Below are 22779 nucleotides of genomic sequence, written 5' to 3' on the forward strand. Positions count from 1 at the left end.
CTTCCATAGCCTCCCCTACACTGTTGTGAATTAGCATCCACATATCAGAGAAAACATTCGGCCGTGGTTTTTTTGGTTTGGCTTATTTCACTTAGCATGATATTCTTCAACTCCATCCATTTACCAGCAAATTCCATTTCATTTTTCTTTAAAGCTGAGTAATATTCCATCATTACATCACGCACACACACACATATACTAATATATATACATATACATCACATTTTATACATATATATATACACATGTATATCACAAGTGTGATATACATATATCACATTTTCTTTATCCATTCACCTGTTGAAGGACACCTAGGTTGTTCCATAGTTTAACTATTGAGTTGAGCTGGTATAAACGTTGATGTGGCTGCATCACTGCAGTATGCAGATTTTAAGTTCTTTGGGTATAAACCAAGGAGTGGGATAACTGGGTCAAATGGTGGTTCCATTCCAAGTTTTCTGAGGAATCTCCTTTCCATAATGGTTGCACCAATTTGCATTCCCACCAGCAATGTATGATTGAACCTTTTCCCCCACATCCTCCTGCCTTTGACTCTTTTTTTGAGAACAGACTTTATTTTCACAGCCCTGTCTCCAGTTTTCTAGCTTCCCAGAACAGATGCATGTCACCTCAGCACAATTCTCAGCATGTACCACAAACACTCGGGACATCAGGACATAAACAATATGGTTTTCTTTCCTTTCGATATTGGGATCCCTGGCTTGCATCTGGAGCACCCACAGGTATCCATGCTGGGGCTCGGTCTATCTGTCTGACCTCAGTTCCTCCCCATCCCTCCAACTTGACTCTTTCCTCTAGCTCTCTGGCCCACTTTCTTCCTGGAAGCAGACCTGTCTTGCTCATTCACACCTCTATAGATGAGTGCTTATGAAGAACCCATTCTTTAAGGCTCACTTCCCATTCCCAATTTCTTTCTTACATGAATAGTCCTCCCTGATCATTAGTTGTTGAAAGTAATCTTTCCCGATGCTGATTTCTTTTATTTCTGTTTTAAAATTAGTTAATATGGTGTCCTTGCAAGTAACAGAGGCCCCTTCAAACAAACTTAGTTTTTCTAGGCAGGGCTGGGAGGGAGAAAGGAGAACCTAGTTATAAGGATACTTGGATGTCTGACATTGTTTTCCATTCTCTAAATTGCGTATTCCCAAGAAAGATAATCTGACTGACTAGCTTGAATCAGGTGTGTACCCCTCCTCCAGTTCCCTCCTCCAGTCAGCCATAGGGGAACAGGGTCACATTTGTAAACATGGCAGCCTGGTATAGGGAGTTCAGGGGATTGAAAGATGATCAAAGAAAAAGATATGACTGGAAAGTGGCAGGAGTATATAAAAACTTTGTTAGATGACACTTAGGTAGATTTGTAGACTTGCAGGTGAGACAGTCCTTCAGGGCAAGAGTCTGTAAAAGGTCAGAGGAGGGGGAGGTCAAGGGAATTCCCAAGGGAGGGGAACCACTGAGGGGGCTTCCATGTGTCCAGATCATGTCTAGGTAATGTCTGTCACTCAGCAGCATGGCAGGGCATCCCTGGGACAGATTGCTCCAAAGGCAGTTGTTGCTTAGGGTTTTATAACCACAATGTCTCTATCTTGTCCCTGGCCAGCCCAACGCTGGTTGTAGTTTTGTGGAGCATATAAAATGGGCTCTAAATGGTTAAGAATCTGCTTGTTTGGGCTATTGAAAAAATAGCCAAAAAATGTTGAGTTTGTAAAAATTTAACCAGCTGGGTTTTGAGCTAACAGGTTTCAGCTTTCAGCAAAGAAATACATAACTTAGGGGCCTACATACCTGAGTGGACTTTGGCTCTTATATGCAACACTCAGATTCACCCTGAGTGTTGGTGGACTTTGCTGTCAGGGACAGGAATTGAAAGCAGAAAGCAGTTTCCAGAGAAGGTAGAGCTTCAGCAATGGCTGCTCCAGCCCTCACCATGTGGCCTAGGCTCTGCATCCCTCGGTGAGCACAGGTCTCCTGTTTTTATATCAATATGTCCTAAAGTGACTCATTCATTAATTGTAAAATTGCAGTTGTTGAGTGAATAGATGGATGGAGAGTGTGTTTCTCCACACACTTTTGATTTTTACAAATCCCTTTTCTAAAGTCTAATGGGTTTGGCTCTGCGACCTTTTGACATAGTCATGTTTGCAGTATTAAACATCCATGAGATCCTGGAAAGAAACAGATGGCTCACTCAGAGGGTAGTTTAAGGAATGCCCTGCACCTGTCTATGATCCCCTCGTGCGTGGTCATCTCCCTACAGCAGTTTCCCTGACTGCTCTTCATCTCTTTCTCCATATCACCTCTTTGGCACCTGCCATCCTAAATGGCCCTACTGACATGGTAAACTTCTGAAAGGCATGGGATGTGAACTCCATTTCTTTAATATTTCACATCTCTAGGGGCCTTGTTCTTGCCTGAGGAGTGGGGAATGTGAGTCCCTTTGGTTGGGGGACATGAAAGGTGGGAGAACCTGGTCTTCAGCTGGAGTTGGAAAAGCAATCTAGAACTGCAGACATTGAAATTGCAGTCTTGGTGGTGGCCAAGAAGATGACCAAAGGTGACCAGTCCTGGAGATAGCACAAGTCAGTCCCTGGGAGAGTGGAGGAGAGAAGCCCAGGTCTTAGACCAGATGTGTCAAGGTGAACAGTTCAGTTCAGGAGTTAAGAGCAGTGAGACTTGACCAGAGCATCTTCTCCATAGGAAGTCAGACATGGTGCCCAGTATAGAGTTTCACATTCCTTGGAAAGTCACTAAATATTATTATATCTTCCTAAGTGGCATGTTAATCACAGAAGTCAGAACTTACGTTACAGCAGAAATACCAGTTATTGCATGGAGATTCTAAGTGTGTGTTCATCTCTGAAATTTCATTGGTTTCTTTACTTCTACACCTTAGAAGAGAGCTTCCGTTTTTACCTGACTTATGTAAAGACAGAAAAGATGAAAGCAACCAAGAGGGCAGAGAGAGGAGAAACTTTAGCCAGATCTCGTTTTTCTAAGGCTCAAAGTTCCTGAAGCATTTATCTACTCAGATAGCCATCTCGGTACTTACAACATCTGCACACAAATCACACACCCTTCCGTGTATTGTTGCTTCACAAAAAAATGATACCATGCGCTCTGCTTCCCAGAGAGGCACAATGAAATACATGATTGTTCCTTAATTATTTGGATATTTGCTGGGGTTTTTCCCCCATACTTGGTGGCATTTTGAAATCCCTTTCCATTGGTATGGCTTTTGATGTAGGCTTTGGTGGAAATGCTCCAGTGTCCCAAGGGCAACCATGCTGTCACAGCTGTGACCCTTTAAATACTCTGGAGACTCCAAGAGCTGCAGAAACAGTTCACACTGTAGCTCAGCAGCCTCCGTTCAAACTCAGTCAACTTTTTTTTTTTTTTTTTTTCCAGTTCTGGGAATGGAACTCAGGGCCTCAGACATGCTAAACAAATTCTGTACCTCTGAGTTACACCCCCAGCCCTGTCCTCAACTTTTCATGATGTGTTATTTTAACAGTTATGCACAACCGAACATGTTCTCCTGACTGGTTGGTTTCCACTGGACAGTCCTAATTGTATTTAAAGCAAAATCTAAGTAGGCGATAGTATGTGCCCTAAGTCAACAATGGTGGCCTTACTCTTAGTGGCTGTAAATCTTAGAAGAAATCTTTTTTCTGACCTTGCCCAAAGTGGATTGTAGATCTAGAACTGGCCCTTCAGAAGAAGATGGAGCATTCTCAACCACAGATGAGTTAGCCATCCCAGGGCCGTCGAAATGACAACAGATGGCGATCAATTCAAACCCACGGACCTCTCTTCTATTTTTTTAAGGAGGGTGCAGCAGATAGATACCAGGGAAGCAGTGAATAAAGAGAAGCTAGTAGATGGCAGATGCACAGATGGAGTGGGGACTATAACATTCCTCGAAAGCGCACACTGAATGTGTGATGAACTAAAATTAAACATAGTTGTGCTAGGCGGTGTGAGTAGCGGAAAGAGCGTTGTCCTGACAGTTGGCACAAGCTGTGTTCCTAATAATGTACGTGACCTTGACCAACCTCTTTGGGCCTCGGTCTCCATGTCGATAAAGTCGGATAACAGTAGACGATGTTTGTTTCTAAGGTTTATGACTCGAGCTGCAAGATTCTGTGATAAGGGACGTTCCTTGGCAATTTTAATTGCACTCCATCGAGGTAACGTTACTGTCATCTTGGTGTGTGATTGACACAGAGGTCCACCCCACAGAGCAAGTGAGGACGGCTGTCAGTTTACAATCACAGAGGTTCAGGTCTCAAGTCTGATTGATGCGGAGGCCAAGGGCAAATCCATTTACAATAGCTGGTTCCCTTTGAGACCTGTAGCAGAAAAGTGCAATAAGGAGCAGAAGGTCACTCCATTGTTCCAGAAAGATCGGCCCCACGCGGTGGGAGTCGAGTGCTTGGTGGCCAGCTGTTAGGACAGCTTCTTCCCTTCTCCACCTTCCTTTTTCTTATCACTTTCTTCTTTTTCGAGCATCTTCCCTGACCTGGCTTTTCCCATACCGTCTTCTCTTAAGTGGAGGGAGGGCTTGTGTGTGTGTGTGTGTGTGTGTGTGTGTGTGTGTGTGTGTGTGTGTTTAGAGGGGGGAAAGAGAGAGGAGAGAGAAGGGGGCTGTGAGACTGTTAGCGGTGGTGAAAGAGCACATAGGGGTTTCGGGATGAGAAACAAACTAAAAACCTGATAGTGTTGGGAACAGTATGAGACGCGGGAAGCCACGTTTTGGAAGCAGGGTTTGGGGAAGCTGCAACCACTTTGTTTCCTTACTGTTTCACTCCTTTGCTTCTTGACATGTGAAAGTCTGCCCCCATGCCACCCAACAGTGCTGGCTTCTTAGCCCTGCAGGGGTCAGAACAGGCCACCCCAAAGTATGTCATGTGGACACATGGCTTATTCAGGTTGAAGGCACTTGGGAAACAGCAGGTGCAAGAGGGTTCTCTGCCTTCTTTCTACCTAAAGTCAGGGCATATATTTCTTGGAAGAAAGGTACCCTCCCTGTGCCAGGAAGAGGATATTTTTATCACCAGAGATGGGGAGGAGCTTAATATCAGATGAGTTCGTACCCGTTCTTACTAGAATATCCCTTATCTTCCATTAATTTCCCTCACATATTTCCTAGTGACTTTCCCATAATTTACCGCCCCAGACTAAACTCCTTTTTTCTTTGTCTTGTCCTATCTCCACAATTTATTGCTTTTGTTAAAGCAGTATATAAGCCCCTGGGTCCCAAACACTTCTTTAGGGTTTTCACTTCTTTCCTTGTGAAAAATATTAACATGAAATAAAATGTGCATGCTTTTTTCTCTTGTTAATCTTGCTCTGGTTCGTTTAATTCACAAGCCCCATGAATGGACTTAGAGAAAAAGTCACTCTTCCCTTCAGCTCCCATGCAGCCGGTCATGCCAGCCCCTCACTGTGGCTTCATGCCCTGTTCAGGAGGATGCAGACAGAATTGCTTGTCCTTTATTGGAGGCAGATAGCTGGGAACAGGGTGGGCCATTCTGAAACAGGCCGCAAACTGCTCCTTTCATCTGCACAGTTCACAAAAAGACTGCAAAACCGCACCATGCCTGGGCTCATTCAGTTCTAGTGTCTTTAAGGATCACCTCTGACTTGGATCTTCTAGAAGGCAGTCCAGCATGTGCACAGGTGGCTGTAGCTAAGCAGAGAGACACCTAATGTGTCTCTGTCCCCCGATGTGGCTTCAGGGCAAACTGGACTCTAAATTACAACGTGAGTCCTAAACCAGGCAGGTCTTCTGAGGTCCCTGACCCCAGGGATGAATTGAATGTGAGTCAGGAATCCTCTTGACACTCCTGAGCACCCCCAGTCCTGCCCTGACAGGTGTGCTCATTTGGGACGGAGTGGGACAGGAGAAACCTCTAGAGAAAGGTGGTGGGTAGTGAACCTGATCTCACATCTCAGCCTGCAGCTTTAAAAATGTAATCCATAAGCTAGAATCGTCCTGTTTTGGTGACCGACACTGTGCTGTGGTTCCTGTGGAGTGCAGGTGGCGCTCCCCACATGCCCACCTGTTTCAGTGTGGAGGTTCACACTGGTGAGGGGCGCAGCCAGGCTCCAGGGTAGCGTGGGTGCTGGGCTGGCACTGGACGCAGCCCTCTTGTTTAGCAGTAGCCACTGTCAACGCACACAGGACTGACTCCTCGGAAGGTTTTCTCTGATTCCGTGGATATCTGTCGTTAGACTTATTCAGGATCCCTGTCCTGAGCTGTGTAGCGGGAGCCATTCTCAATCCAGCCACCGACTTCTGTTTGTAAAGAGGAGCAGAGTAGTTAACTTAGGAGCCACGCGGAGGTTCCAGTTCCAGCCTTACCAAGAGCAGGCAGTAAGACCCCGGGCGGACCAGTCACCTCTCTGAGCCTCAGAGTCGTGTGTGCACCAATGAGTACATGCCTATCCTGCTCCCTGCTTTTCTCCATGTGTGGGAGAAGGGTGGTCCTTCTCCTGGGGAGGTCTGCCTGCTGATTTTGACAGGCCCCCATCTGTGTGGGTCCTATGGCGGGGAGGAGGAACCCCGCCAGCTGAATGGTAACCAAGAACTGGGAAATGGGAGTGCCCTTCTCCACAAGCCCACGGTTACAGGAGAGACTGTCGTCTTTGACAACAGATCCTTTGGAAATCCCAAGGGACTTTGTTCAGTTAAGAAAAACATCATTCACATCAGCTGTAAGCAAACAATTCCTCAGCATTCTTGAGGATGATGGTGGGCACTTTACAATTTTCATTAGAAATTAAATGCTTTCTTCATTTAACAAATATTCACATGCCTGTGGAAGCCACACACTGGGATATGGCAAAGAACAAGACACAAAATGCTTGCCCTCTGTGCGTGGCAGGTGAGTGGGAGGTGGCTGGGTAACTAAATCAACAATGTGCATAATTTTCAAGTAGTGGTAAGAGTAATGGAGAATGTGGACCAGGAGAGGGTGCAGGAGACATGAGCAGGGGTTCAGTGCTTTAAAGCAGGGGGTAGGGCTGGTTCCACACTGGAGGAGGTGAGGGGTTGTGGCAGGTAGACATTCAGCAGAAGAGTTTCTAGGCAGAGGGAACAGCAAGTGTGGAGTAACCCAGCCCAGGAAGAGCAGGGAGGGTGGAGCAGAGTGAGCTAGAGGATGAGATCAGAGCAGTAAAACTGGTGGGTGAGGATATGGCAGGATGTGGGAGCCAGTGGGACGTTTCCAGGGACTTGATCTGACTCCAGAGGGCTTATCCATGGCAAGAGTGTTATTCTTTGCCACAAGTCATTTTATTCTTTGCCACAAGTCATTTTATTCTTTGCCACATGCACAGTCTGTCACATGCATGGGGGGCAAAGGCCTGAAGTCACAAGGGCACAGAAGGTTGTGGTGTTCTAGATCCTGCTGCTCAGTGTGTGGTCTGGGGCCCAGCAGCACAGACATCATCCCTTTAGCACTTGCTTGAAATGCAGAATCTCAGTCCCACCTGCACCCTGCTGAAGCAGAACCTGCAGGTCCGTGGGCAGGTGAACGTCTGATAAACTTCAGCTTGGTGTTCAGAAGGCCCGGGGCTGCTCTAAGTATATCCACTAATGATCTGGGTTGGCCTCAGTTCCCTTGTAGTTTTTCCTGCAAGGAGATGCGGTGACACAGGCAATCTCTGCTTCCCTGGGCTCTTCAGTGTCTCTGAGCGAGTGCCATGTTCAACACCACCTTTGCCATGCATCAGACCAAACACTCCTGGGGATGTGTAGGTGGGGAGGTGCATCCAGAGGCTGATCCTCTGGGCTTTATGGCATTCCTGGGCCGTCTTTCTCAGTGTGCTTGGAGAAGATGTTGTTTCCTCCTAACCAAGGATTGCAATGTACAGAGTGCATACCATGCCAGAGCATGGTGCACTCAAATACTGACCCGCCTTCAGCAGGGCACTTGCTCTGAACTGAGCCACAGACCCAGTGAGTCACTAATAACCAAGTTCCCATCATTTCTTACCAGGTCCTTTATGGCTCCAGATGCTGGGGTCCAGATACAGGAAGGCTGGTTTACTTTGGGGGTGTGTGGAAATGTCCGTGATCGTGATAAACATAGGTATTTCATGGAATGGAACCGTCCACACTTGGATCGGGCATCCTATACTTGGCCTCCCTTCCTGAGACCACAGACACAGCCCCGTGACCTTGGTGCACGGCCTGGAGCCTCACAGTCTAATTCTGGCTCAACTGTTATTAACTAATGAGGGACTTTGGGCAGATCACTTCACATGCATGAATATCCAGCTGCTTATTGATAAAATGGGGTTATAATCATTTCTCCTCCACAGGTAGGTGACAGAGCCTTCATTATCTAAATGCATTTGAGAGCTGTTCTGAAATGTGTGGTTTTCAGGTTTAAGTCACCAAGTACTGGCAGAGCTTTTTTTCAAAGTGAGTTTAAATGAACCTCCCTCCTTCTGTTCCTTCAACGGCTGTAGCATCGATGAGCGGAGAGTGCAAATGCCTATTAGTGTTACTCACATTACTGTGAGTTAAGGAATAAAGTAGGCATTGACCTTTCCTTGCCATTTCTCAATTAGTCACACACTTCCCATTATTTGTGTGTGTCAGCAGTGTGACCTAAATAAAGTTAGGGTTGATCTCTTTCAGAATATGTTTAGAATGTCTCCTTCCAGTAAAGTTAAGGCGAGTTGGTGTGTGGTTTGCAATCCAATAGACCTGCTTCTGCAAAGCACTTGCTCAACTATGGCGTGATTACTGAGCGCCAGTTTCTGGACGTGGTCAAATTCTTGGATTTTTCAAAAATGTTTTCTGACTTGCTAAAGGTCTTAGTGGAAGGCAGTCTTCGTTTGTCGCTGTTTTCCACTGGTGGTGCAATCACCTGTCTTACCTTACCGCTTTGGAATTCCAGATTAGCCCGGTGTTGACCAGGGTCCAGTATCTTTCAGATCTTTGCTATTGTACTTCTGGAGACTCTCAGGGTTAACCTGAGGACGACTCCCTAATCAGCTGCTGTCCATGCTGTGGAGAGCAGGTGGGTTCAGGGACAGCGTTTAGCTAGCTGTGTAATTTTAGGCAACCTACAGACCAAAGCAAACAACAACAAAAACTCCCCTGGTCACGCTGCATTAGGCTGCAGAGATAAGATTCCACCATCACAACTCAGCCAGGCGGAAACCATTGAGGGAGCTCTTTCACACATCACACTGCAAGCATCTCTTCCAGCCCTTTGTCCCACCTTAGATTGTATTTCACTGCCTGGGGTGGAGATCATCCTAGGTCTCTGGGATGCAGGTGCCCTGGTGAGGAAGAAAGTGCTTCCTGACAAGCTCATGTCTGCTTTGGAAACTCCTGGCAGGAGCGGGGTTTAGATCCAGGAGCTGGGCAGCAGGTCTCAAGACAGACCTGTTGCCCTGCGGAGGCAGAAACCCCTGCCCTGCGGCTGTGCCTGCACCCCAGGGAGTTCGCTCAGTGAGAGTAGTGATATGGTGGGGTGTCACTTTATAAAAGGTGCAGGCCAAGAAAGGTCTCTGCCAACCAATGTGCACCCACTCCTCAGACTTCTCCCTGACAAACCTGGGGCTTCCTTAGTTTCAGGTCTGTGCTGGGTGAGGGGGAGTGAGGTAGAGACCCTGATGGCGGACCGGGGCTGTGGTGGACACACCCACCCCTTGCTCACACACACCTGTGGCTCTTGGCCCTATTTCTGGCCCTAATGCCTCTGGGAAGAACACATCTCCCTAATTCGGGGCAGATGGGAACCTTAGTCCGTGTGGGTGGCGGACAGGAGCAAAGCCATCGTTTTGTTCTCCCATCTTGTCAATGAGGTGGTAAAAGTTGGCTCCCCTCTGTCAGGTCTTGCTATCCCCTTCCATTTCCAAAAGCACCGGAAGCACGACGTTCAGCCTCTGGACTCCCCCCTGGTGTTGTCGCAGCGTGTGTGAACACACGGTCAGGTCCCCGACTCGCGGCTTGGAGAGTGAGCTGGCATTGTGCTAAGGATTCTGGATTTGTGTGGGTCAGGTCGGTGTCCCCTGAATGCACATGAGTGGATTAGCAATGCACGCGACCGCTTGCTTTGTATGGTCCAGGGACGAGGTAAGCGGGGCTAACCCAGCGCTCTCCGGGAACCTCCCAGATGGAACACAGGGTCTCCTCGCATCCTGGTCACGGGGTAAACAAGTGTCACAGCAAGGGGGGTCCCTGCTGTGTGGTTGGCTCTGGTCGTTTCCTCTGTGGCTGTGGAGATAAACAGAAAGACCTAAGGAGCAACTCCAGTGGGCTTGGTAGGGGAGGTCTGTTTCTGGTGTCAGTGCCTTTGGGAAGTGGCTATTGTGAGCAGTTGCCTGGCTTCTCATCCAGTTGCTAACCAAACTCAATTATTTTAGAAACTCTCTCATGTGTTCATGTGCCCAGTGAGGCAGGAGTCACCATACACCCCTCACCAGTGACCAAACAGCTGCTGGATGTCCAGTGACCTATCGAAATCCACACTTGTGCCTTTGCAGACGGGCATAGAAGGCCAACACGGGCTCAAGCCCACTATTGTCTCTCACAAGGGGAAGTGGCTCTGTCCACGACACGTGTGGTTGCTATGAATTACTGTTGTTGGTAAGGAGAATTGGAAGCATTCTCATTTCTAGATTACCTTTCAAATATTCAATTGCATGCACCAGTAGCATATGGCTAGAACTTTTTTTTTTCTTCACTCAGATGTCTTCCAATGTGCTTCATTGAATTCCAAATCCACATCAGGTTTGAATTTTGAAAATGCCAACTGTATACTAACTGAATGTGAGAAATGAAGAAAACTTTCATAAATGTTTTTTTTTTTTTTTAAATAAATGGTGTTCTGTGTTCAGATAAAAACCAGCTGTATGGATTTCCTCCCCGCCCCCCCCCCCCCAGTTTGATTCACTCACATCTTGATATATTGAGGGAACAATGTTACCAGTGTATTCTTAGCTAGTTTTCTATAAGGCTGACCAACAGTAGCACATCAGACATCCAAGGAAACTGGATCGTGGTGGCCTTGGTGGCCGCCTCTGCCATCTCCTCTGCTGACCAGGGAATAGCCTTGTCAGCCTACAGATATCTGCTGTGTCCTCTCAGACTTTCCAATATTTGGTTCCAGAAATGATCAGACTACTTTCTTCCCAGTCAAGGTTGAGTTTAGTTGGTAGGTGACATTTATGCTTTTGGTTCTTCCAGAGTAAGAGATTCTCTAGCTCTTTAAAACTATTAAGAGGTGGCTTTTAATGGCTCTTTTCTCTCCATTGGCAGAGAGAATCAGTCTGGATGTGTGTGTTCTGTATGCCCTATCACAGCTCTGACACAGGTTGGGAACAACCTTGGAAGTTTGATAAGGGGGGATCTGAGGGACATTTTCAAGAAGTCCCTTGAACCTGTAAGAGCACCATAGGCCTTGGGATGCCCACTTGTGAGTCATCTCCCTCCTCTGCCCCACTATCCATTTAAAATATACCATGGTCCATATGAACTGCCATTTATAGGTCGTGTGTCTGCCAGTCTAACTTGCCATCAATTGTAAAATGCAAGATTATTTAACGTTCCACCAAGAGGAAAAGTGCTGCCTACTATAATCAGATGCACTCATTTCTGAGCATTCTCACGTAGAAAATGTGCATTTTAAAATGGGCAAAATACATTTTAATGATGAGTTGAGTTGCAGTAGGGTCGTTGAGATAATGCTAAGTTTTGCTAATTTTTTAAATGATACAATTCTAACAGAAAAAAGCAAAAACACCCACATGCCCACCGCTCGGCTTTGGGAGAACTCAACATTTGTCATGTTTGCTTCAAGTACTTTCTAAAAATAAAACATCCAAGATATAATCGAATTGTCCCTGCAGGCCCCTATCCCCATTTGATGTCTCATTTCTCCCTGTCCCCCTACTGGACCACCTTCTTGTGTTCGGTGCTTATCATTTCCACATGTGTTTGTAAACTTGTACTTATATCTTTGTACTCAAAGATATATTTAGTGGTTTTTTGTTTTGTTTTGTTTTTATACCATGGATTGAACTCAGGGGCACTCAACCACTGAGCCACATCCCCAGCCCTTTTTTGTATTTTATTTAGAGACAGGGTCTCACTGAGTTACTTAGTGCCTCTCTTTTGCTGAGGCTGGCTTTGAGCTCGCGATCCTCCTGCCTCAGCCTCCTGAGCCTCTGTGATGACAGGCATGCACCTTCTCACCGGGCATATTTAGTGTTTTAAAGCATGGTTAGTGGTCTACTAGTATGAATCCCCTGTTTCTTCCTTTCATTAATAGAGTCCTTATGCTTTGGGTGGACAGTCTCTGCCAGTGGTGGCCAAGGGACTTAACTTCTGGCCAATGAATGAATGTGGAAGGGATGGGTAAAGTTTCTGGATTTTGCCTTGGAAATGAAGGAGCATATTCTTTGTGTTCTCTTTCCCATTTGTTTCTGTTTAGGACAGGGACCAGGAGGTAGCAAGTTACATTTGACCACATGAATATGGGAAGATGCTAGAAGACACTGAAGAAGGCAGAAAAGCCTGGGTCTCTGCCTGCACTCCACCCACTGTCTTGGGCTGGTGCCCGAGGAGTGAACCAACAGGCAGACAGAGCTTTTAGTGGAAGCCAGTGTTACTTAGTCTGTGTCAAAACAGTCCCCAGTGTTCTACCTCATGCGATTGACCTGCATTTTGATTGTGCTGGGGCCTTTGGTATTTTGCTAACTGGAGGCCACGGCATTAAGTGAAATAAGTCAGGCCCAGGAAGACGAACACCACGCGTTCTCTCTCATCTGTGGAAGCTAAAAAAGTTGATCACGTGGAAATGGAGAGTAGGAGAGCCTTCGCTAGGGACTGGGAAGGATGGGAGGAGGGAGGTGGAGAGGTTAGATCCTAGGCATCAAGAGACAGTCGGTGTTCTAATGTCCTAAAGTTCTAATATCATATGTATAACAAGAATGTATATGTGATGCAAAAAGCCTAGAAAAGAGGATTTTGAATTATTTCCCCACAAAGAAATGATCCCTTGAAGAGTTAGACCTTCTCACCCTGGTTTGAACCTCTCCCGTTGTAACATGTATTGGAACATCACATGGTACCCACAAACACACATGATGATGTGTCAGTTTTAAAATTTCTTTTAACTGTAAACTTTCAGCAATCTCAACTGTGAGTAAAATTCCAAGAAATAGATGCTCTTGTCAACATATCCCAAACTGAGACCAAGGAGACTTACCTTTGTAGTCTGAAAGCAAGAGCATGCTTTCCTTTAAAAACAGTAACCTATAGTGTTTGAAGGTACAAATTTACGATCTAGCTTTGCAAAAATATTCTTCTGCTTATTTTTTGTTGTTATTGATGTATTTATAATTAAAAAGAGTAAAAAGATTTTTAAAAACTTTCACTTAAGTAGAAGGGATTAGGATTAAATATATTTGTATGATCCATCACACACTCAGATTTTCCTAAAAGGAAAAGATACACTTTACAGCTTCCTCAATGGCTGGGTATTAGTTTCCAGTCCGGGGCATCATGACCCCATTGAGGACGTGAACTTGAGCCAACTTATGCAGAGATAGAGGAAACTCATCACACTAAGGACAGTTACTGGCTCCATCCCCAACAGCAGATATTTAAAGCAAACTTTACAATGGTAATTTCAGAATGAAAAGGAGAAGTTTCCATTCCCGGAAGAATTTTGTTCTCAAATCCTGACCAAACACAAGAGCGAGGACTTCCTGGTCAGGCTCTCTTTTCTGGGAGCTGGCCTGTGACTTCCACACCTGCCTATCAAACAACAGCATGGCTGTTCCCGGAAAAATGGCCACCCTCACTGGCTGTCCAGCCTTCTTGGAACTCTGGTCAGGGTACCGTGCTTTCTGGGGAGTTGTCAAGTGGCCCACAGACTCTGTCCAGAGAGCCAGTGTCTCTGACAATGTTTTCCCATTGCATTTACAGCCCTGGTGCTATCTGATAAAAGTATGTCCATTAGCTTTGTCTTGATCTCCAGGTCAGCTTGGCTTCTTCTTGTCTTTGGTTCCTGTTAAAGTACACATGGAACCATGTGTGCTACAAGGCTCCTGGCCTCTGCTTTTGAGTGGGCTCGTCCCCTTACTATGACTCATGCTGGAGGTCCCTTGACCTTGACCCTCCCTCTCCCTGCATGTTGCATTGGGTTATTAGGTGAGAGGTTGGCAGACTTCCCAATCTCTGCATTGCCACTGTGAAAAAGATCCCCGGAGCTTCTCTTGCCATCTCTGTTCATTCCAAACACAGCGGAGGCTCCTGGACAGAATGGGAAGGTGAGTCCTGCCCAGGGGAAGACTCAGCAAGTTGACTTTTGCCCAGTAGCACCTGCAGTTATATTTGTGGTGGGAACAAAGCGAAGTCCAAGAACATAAAATGAGTTCCCTGAGTGGCAGCTGGAACCTCAACTGTGAGAGTCCTATGCAGTCACAGGACAAGAAAAAGGAGGAGAGACCTAGGTGACCAGGAGTCAGTGTGAGCATTCTGGTCAGACTGGAGTTCCCATTTCCTATGAGTTTTGCGACCTAAAAAAAAAAAGAAAATTAGATGTTAAAGTCCCCTTAACAGCGGTTCTCATATTGATTCACCAGTTCACCAGAATTTCACTTCCATTTTGAATGTTCTTGCTTTCATTGCCAGTCTCCCAAATAAATTAATTTAATTTAAAAAGATGAAAATTAAGCATAAACTAAAATTTAAAAACAAGCTGGTATGCCCATAGAAGGCTTGATTTACAAACCTTAAATGCCAAAGAGATGGGGGGAAAAAATCAAAGGATATTGCCATGTAAAAACACTCAAAAAGGTTTTAAATTATAGGCAAATTGCTCATTAGGTGACTGGCTTTAAGCTAATTGAGCCTAGAGTCAATGGCATCCAAAAGGGGACATTTTTGTGCTCAGGGACACTTTCTCAGGCCTGTGTTCATCTTTTTTCAGACAAAATTCTAATCAGCTCTATTATTTGGTTTCTCAGCCCCTGGCATATTAGATGTGAATCAAAACAGGAGGGAACTGTGAAAGCCAGGCCACTTTGCACAGCAAGAGGGCCAGCTGGTACCCTGACAGCCAGGGAGGGGCAGGAAGAGGCCAGAGAAAATGAAAACGTGAATGTGAGGAAGAGGAACTCACCTCAGTGTGGCCTTTCCTGGAGGCTGACCCCTCCCCGCCCTGCCCTGCACTTCGCTGGCTCCTGGGAGCACCTCTCTACCAACGTGCAGAGGCTCATTACGCCAACCTAGTCATGAAAAATATTTACAGCAGGCTAAATCATGAGCCTTGGACTTTGCCTAATCTGTCATTTTCTTCTGTGAGCCATGTTGGAAATTTTTCATCAGAAGGGGTAAAGCCATTGACTCTTGGGTTGGAGGATCCTTGTAAAAGTCTCGATTTCCCCCGCCTTCTCCCTGACACCTCTCAAAACAAGGCCCATACTAATGTCTCTTTTGCTTCATGGACAGGCCAGCCTAGAAACAGTTCTATAGTCCAGAAAAATTCACTTCTGTGAAGAACTCTGTCAACAAAAGTTAGCATGACCAAATCCGGTTAATTCTTAATATCCAGAGGAGGAGGTAGGGAACATCCCACATCACTACGAAATCTGCTTTTCATCATCTGGTGGCTGTGAGGGTGGTTAAGAAGCCACAGGGCCAAAAGACAACCCACAGAATGGGAGAAAACATTTTCACAGCATCTACCTGATAAGGGATTAGTATCCAGAATACATAGAGAACTCCTAAAACTCAACCACAATAAAACCAAACAACTTAGTTCAAAGATGATACTCCAAGGATACACAAATGGCCAATAAGTACATGAAAAGATGCTCAGCATCACTCATAAATAGGGAAATGCACATCAAAACGATAATGAAATACTACTTCATACCAACTGGCTACTACTATTAAGGGGGAAAATGACACAGTGGCACACGCCTGTATTCCCAGCCCAACCCAGGCCAAGACAAGTTGGAGGCCAGCCTGGGCAACTTAGTGAGGCTCTGGGTCAAAATAAATTTCAAGAGTCAGGGATGTAGTTTCATGGTAGAATGACCCTGGGTTCAACCCCTAGTACTGAAAAAAAAAAAAAAAAAAAAAAAGCTAAAAATAGCTAATAGCTAAAATGTGGAAACAATCCAAATGCCCACCAATAGACGAATGGATAAGCAAAATATGGTATGTCCATGTGAGAGGATATTATCCAGTTTTTAAATGGAAAGAAAACCAGGAGTCGTGACCCACACCTGTAGTCCCAACTACTCCGAAGGCAGAGGCAGGAGGATTGTTGCAAGTTGGAGGACAGCCTCAGCAACAGTGAGATGTCCTTTCAAAGAATAAACTGGGAAGGATATCCAGGGTTTGAGGCTGTAACTCAGGGTAGAACACTCCTGGGTTCAATTGCCAGTACTGGGAAAAACAGGGGGCAGGGGAGGAAATTCTTACATATGCTTCCACATGGATGAACTGTGAGGACATTGTGCTAAGTGAAATAAGCCAGTCACCAAAAGGTAAATATGGGACAGTTCCACTTACAGGAGGCGATTAGAGTTGTCAAAATCTTAGAGAAAGAAGGCGGAATCATGGGTTGTTGGCACTGGGAAGTTATTGTTGAGTGGGTGCAAAAGTTCAATGTTAAAAGATGAAATAGTTGCAGAGCTGGGTGATAGTAACGGTTGCACAGTGGTCTTTAATATCACTGAACTGTAAACCTGAAAGTTGTTGAGATGTTAAATTTGATGTCTTATATATTTTGCCACAATTTTTTAAAAAATGATAGGGACAGACAGACATACCCAGGATGTGGAATGGCTTACTTCCTTAGGAGCTGACTAGTTTATCACTTCTTCTTGCTGCTCCCAATCCCCCTTTCGCCTCCAAAGCACCAGGAGCACACAGTCATCTTTCCACTCCAGGCACCTTTCTGAGGATTGGTACTGACTTAGGTCTGGGTGTTGTGGGCAGGCTGAGATGATTTGCTTTGGGACTCAGCGTTAACTCAGTGTAAAGGCTGGACCCTCTTCTCCCACCCTTGGGAGAAGAGAATGGGCGGGTGAGGATAAAGGAGAGAGAGCCTAACTTCAACCACCAGCCTTAGTTAACTCCCAAATTGATTAATCTGACACATCAACTCTGTCCTTGTCTTAGTATTGTTGCTATAGTTATTTTTAAGTCCTTTACAACCGTTATAGTGAGTGCTCTTGGGGACAGCATGACTCATGGAAAGAACATTAGATCAGGTGATAGAAGACAAGGTTCTTCCTTGTGACCTTGGACCAGTCACTAGTTTTCAGAACTTTAGAGCATCTTCTGAGAGATGAGATTGGTGATACCCAGTGTATTAGTCACCAGCTTTTGTCACTATGACCAAAATACCTATCAAGAACAACTTGGAGGAGGAAAAGCTTATTTGGGGCTCAGGGTTTCAGAGATTTCAGTTCATGGTTGGCTGACTCCATTGCTCTGGGCCTGAGGTGAGGCAGAAGGGCATGGCAGAGGAAAGCTGCTCAGCTCATGGCAGCCAGGAAGCTGGGGGCGAGGGGGAGAGAAGGAGAAATAGAGTGGATCCAGGGACAAGATATAGTCCAAGGGATGCCTCCCCACCTACTTCCTCTGACCACACCCCACCTGCCTACTGTTACCACCCTGTAGTCCATTCATATTATTAATCCATCAAGCAAATTAAGCCAACGATGAGGTTACAGTTCTTAAAAATCTAATCATTTCTGCTTTGAACTTTCTGGCAGTGCCTAACATGTGAGCTTTTGGGGGGGACACCTTATATCTAAACCAAAGCACCCACCAAACTAATTCATGGATCTCTTGTGATAGTCCGATGAAGTAAACTATGAGAAAAACCTCAATATCGGAGGGATGTGGAAACAGCAGGGCACAGTCCGTACCTCCTGTTTGCACTCCTATGGCTCTGCTCCTTAAGTTTGTAAGCACTGGTCAGTTAGTTAAAGGATAATCTCTATCTGCCCTACTAAAACCTAGAGATGAGGCTCTGTGCTGAACTCTAACATCGTCTTGAGATTGCTTTTAAAAAGACATCTTTCCTTAACCAGTAAGGTGAATGTATGTCTATTTTCTGTTTTGCTTTATCTTAGGGAGGAGTCGATTATTATTATCATAGTAAACAGCCAAGAATGATTCAATTTAGGAAAATAATAGGAAAATCTTGCTCATCTTTTATAGGATAATTTTGCCATAATCCCCACTGATAAAGTAGTGGTTTCTTTAAAACATGCCACTTCAGGGTCACGGAGCTGCACTTTTAAAGCCTACAATTGATTGTTTAGTGTGAAAATTGTACTCAAGTGAAGCACATCAGCATGCAAATCTAAAATGTGGCCATTTTCATCTAGATTGAATATTATTAACTAGCCCAAGGGATAGGATGTAATTAAATTTTTTGAACAGCTTATTTTTGTCTACGGTGATGAGTATAACCCCAGTATTTAAAGTGGCTTACCAGTTCAAATAACGGGAAGGTAGCCCAATGTGCCAATCACTACACATTTTGGCTTTTTGGTTTAAGGAGAGAGTTTGACTTTTCTCCACAGGTCCAAGCATTGAGAAGGACAGGGATTTGAACTCGAAGCAAATGAGAGAATGTTCAGATCACAGGAAAATCACACTTCTTTCTGAATGATACAGATTCCGTCTCCTTACTGACCCCTACTAATAGCTTTCTTGCGTGAGTTTAGGAACAAAGACCCAGTGAGACAGTTCGGAACCCTCGGTGAAGGTTTATGCTTTTGCCTAATTCAAATGATTGGCCCTAAAGCCTGAGAGAGCAGCTCACGTCAGAAGGGAGAAGAACTCTTAGCCTGGACCCACTTGAGAAAGTTTGCAGGTTCTCCCTCCACCTTTCACAGCACCCATAAACCACGCTGCGGGTAGTGTGCACGCTAGTGCAATCCCACAATCACTCTGGGGAGACAAAGATGTCCACAGTTTCTGCCCTACCCATATCATTTTAAGAGAAAGATGAAGTTCTCCTTTTCTCCCAGGATAAGTTAGTGAAAGGCTCCATGTCAGAGCTGCACGACTTACAGCAGACACCCAGCAGGTATGGTCGGCACCATGGCTCATGTCAGCCAGCCATATTTCCAGGTGTACCATATGTATTTAGTACATCATTTGATAATGCTAAAAAAAATATTAAAGCAGTGTGAGACTAAAGGAGAAAGAAGATGAATGTTAGCATTCCCCTGGGGTTCATGGGTGAAGGAATTAACACAGCGTGGCACTCTACCCTAGCTGTGTTTGTTTCCATGGCAACAGCTACGTACATGTTTCAGACTATCTACAGTGACACAGTTGCAGAAATAGTAGCTTGCAGGTTCCTGATATCACATCAGTGGACAGGCGGCATGCACTATATTAAGTAAGTGTAAAAGAATTTAAAATATAGCTCCGGATTCAGATGGGTCTCAGCTCAGCTGAGCAATGTGTCGGGGGTTGCGGTATTCCCCTTCCGCACGACAGCAAAACCTGGGCAAAGTTGAAAGTTGCAAGATTGCAGTCAAACAATTGTCCCGGCATGGGTAAATAGCATCAAACGAAACAAATGTGAGTGAGTTACAAAGGTAAGAAAATGGCCTTGGCAGATGACAGAGCAAAGAAGGATATTGACAGGGAAGCTCATTTTTGCGGGGGTGGGGGGTAGTGAGGGGTAAGGAAAGAAAGGCTTGGGTTGAAAATAGCTGAGTCTGTAAGCACACCTAATGTGCAACAGAATCTGTAACAGCTGCTGAGTTTATGGCAACTAAGGTCTTTGAATGTCTCGTTGTAGAAATTGCTTTTATGTAAAAATGATCAGTTGAGGAGCAGAGAGGTCGATCAGGTGTGCAGTTAAAAGGAAATGGGGGCTCCATTGTCTTTTCAGAATGCTTATGTAAATACCTCTGTTCTCTCCAGGATGACCCTGGCTTGTCTTTGACATTTGCTGCCACTTTTTTAGTACCATTTGCCAGTATCTGTGTTTATATTATGCCGCCACATTGTAGCCTGATATGACTTTAGTGTTGGTTAGAGAGCAACCAAGCAAAGATGATAGACTTTGTAAGTGTGTGACTTTGCAACCAAATTGTACGGTAATTTAGGAGGAACGTTCAAATGGGCATTTATTTACCCGCCAGACCCCTACTTTTGAATAGCAGTCCAGGTATTAGGTTAATGGCTTTCTATGTGTATGTTATGATTGCAGGAGCTTTCAAGTTATGTTGGAGTTAATTTATACTGAGTTTTTTAATGTCAAAACATTTTTATTTATGTCCGTTATTCAGCTTCAGCCTACATTTACCTTATGCTGTAATTTCATTATTTGTGTATTAGTCAAGAGAATGTAAAATGGCATAGTAATTTAATCTGATGTGTTCATTTGAGGAAGATTAGTTATCTGACCATAGGTGGACTTTTTAAAAAAGCAGTGCATGCAACTCTTTTGGTATGTGTGAGACTTTTTTTAATAACTTTATTTTATTGCTTATTTTTTTATGTGGTGCTGAGGATTGAACCCAGTGCCTCACATGTATTAAGGGGACTGCAAACTTTCCACCGCACCAACCCCACTCTACACTGAGCCACAACCCCAGCCCTGGGTTTTTTTGTTTTGTTTTGTTTTGATTTTTATGTGCACAGGGAATGATCTACAGCACCTACAGCATCTTATACCTTCTAGTAATTATTTGATTGGATGTTGAGAGAACACCTCTGGGGGTCTCCAAGCTTCTGAACACCTGGGCATGTGGAAGGCTGGCACAGGTTTTGAATTATAAATCAGGTACTTGAACCCTGAAATGTTCAACTTTCCAGCTGAACATTTTCACTCTCTCGCCTTTATGATTGAACCTTTTTAGGATCTGAAACGAAGTTAGCATTGAAGCCACCCAGGTGCGTCCATGCATACTCCGTCTTAGCAACCCTGAGGTGGAAGTGAAGTCTGTGTCCTCCACTGGGAACTTTTTTATGGGGGCTCATGCCAAAGGCTGCTCCCTTCTTGGAGGAAGAACTCCTCTGCCCGCTGCCATCCCCACTTTAATGAAGGCTTAAGCCACCAGCCCATCTTTGGGGTTGGTGGGGTGGAAAGTTTGTAGTCCCCCTTCCCCGTGTGCTGGTATTTCTGGTGTGGGCTCCATGCATCCCCACGTGTCAAGGTGGACAGGTGAATGATGCCACTTGCCCTTGCCCCCAGGCAGAGGGACCGAACACCATTGGCCTGAGAGTTCATGTGATGTTCTCTTATGGAGTGTGAGGGATCCTGGAAACTCCAGGTCATGAAGTTGGAACTCCGAAACTGGAAATCAGAAGTTTCAGTGAACAGCTTGGGGTAGCAAGTTCACTTTTTGTGGTTTGGGAGTGCTAGAGTAGGCCTACCCAACCCTTGGCCTGTGTGTGTATTTTTCTCATCGTCTCAAAATATTTTTCAGTGTGAAAACGAAATAAAATAAGACATCAGTCTATGTCATGTTATTTTAACCCTTCCATGTAAGAACAGAAAAACACCTTACCTGCATGTAAATCCCCAGACTGACCCGTCATTTGAAGGTAAAACTCTGGCAGTAGTGGTATCAAGCTTAATTGCTTCCATTCAGATTGCCAGGAAATTGATTTGAAAAAAAAAAAAAAAAAAAAAAAAAAAAAAAAGGAGGGATTTCCAAATAGTGGCAACATGGAATGAATAAGAAAAATGAAGGTACTACCAATCTTGGCTGGTGACAGAATTGCCAGCATAAACTTCCTGAGGCATAGCTCATTTGGACGTTCCATTGCTCAGTGACTTCTGAAGCCACCCAATGACCACAGAGTAAAGGCCAATTCGTTGGTTGGTATCCAGGATTCTCTACTGTGAGTCCCTTTCCAGCCCCCATCCTCCCTATTTCCCTGGGCATCCCGTGCTGCTGCCCCAGGGCACTAAACAGTGTGTCCTTGCCGCAATTGGAATCTTCTAGGCCTTTGCTCTTGCTCTTACCTCTGCCCAGTTGCCTTTATTTCTATCTTTGCTTCCAACAGCCCAGTTTAAATTTCAGTTCTCCACAGAAACTTACTATTGGTGTGAAAGTGCCATTCTCCGTCTTCCTGTGTCAGTTTCTTTGTCTTCCATTATGGTGCGTATTTCCTTGAAGCCTAGTTGTGACCAGATACAGTGATGAACACCTGTGATCCCAGCCACTCTAGAGGCTGAAGCAGGAGGATTACAAGTTCAAAGCCAACCTGGGCAACATAGATAGGAAGATGCTGTCTCAAAAATATATGTGTGTGTGTATACGTACATATATTAGTTGTATATCTCCTTAACTACATCGTAAGCGTATAAAAACAAAGTCTGACTGGGCACAGTGGCCCACACCTGTAATTCCAGATACTTAGGAGCCTGAGACAAGAGGATTCCAAGTTTGAGGCTGGCCTGGGCAATTTAGCAAGACCCTGTCTCAAAATTTAAAAAAAGAATAATAAAGACTGGGAAAGTAGTTCCCTATGTGAAGTCCAGGAGGATCTCCTGCAGGAGTTGGCCTCCACATTGACATAAGGAGCTGACTGTCGCAGGAAGGATGTGCGTGCGTGCCTGTGATGCCACCTATCAGAGATTCACAGGCTTTTTCAGAGGAACTCTTGGTTTCTATGTAAACGCGTGCTTTCTCTTACCCAGAGTTAGCCTGTTAAGGGAATAAAGAGCAAGACCCTGTCTCAAAATTTAAAAAAAGAATAATAAAGACTGGGAAAGTAGTTCA

At 45.0% G+C, this 22779-nt stretch overlaps 1 protein-coding gene across 5 annotated transcripts in view; it reads left to right on the plus strand.

Annotated features, from left to right (window-relative positions):
* Positions 1 to 22779, plus strand: part of FOXN3 (forkhead box N3) — a 403349-nt gene that overhangs the window by 83611 nt on the left and 296959 nt on the right. The window contains exon 1 of one of the 5 annotated variants that reach the window (XM_079129284.1): positions 19618 to 19635. The exons of the other annotated variants lie outside the window; for them this stretch is intronic. The gene's annotated coding sequence lies outside the window, so the exon portion shown is untranslated. Of the gene's footprint in view, positions 1 to 19617; positions 19636 to 22779 lie in introns of those variants that run through there. 5 annotated transcript variants of the gene reach the window in all.

This window comes from Sciurus vulgaris (assembly GCF_902686455.1).
Source record: "Sciurus vulgaris genome assembly, chromosome: 2".
Taxonomy (NCBI): Eukaryota; Metazoa; Chordata; class Mammalia; order Rodentia; family Sciuridae; genus Sciurus; species Sciurus vulgaris.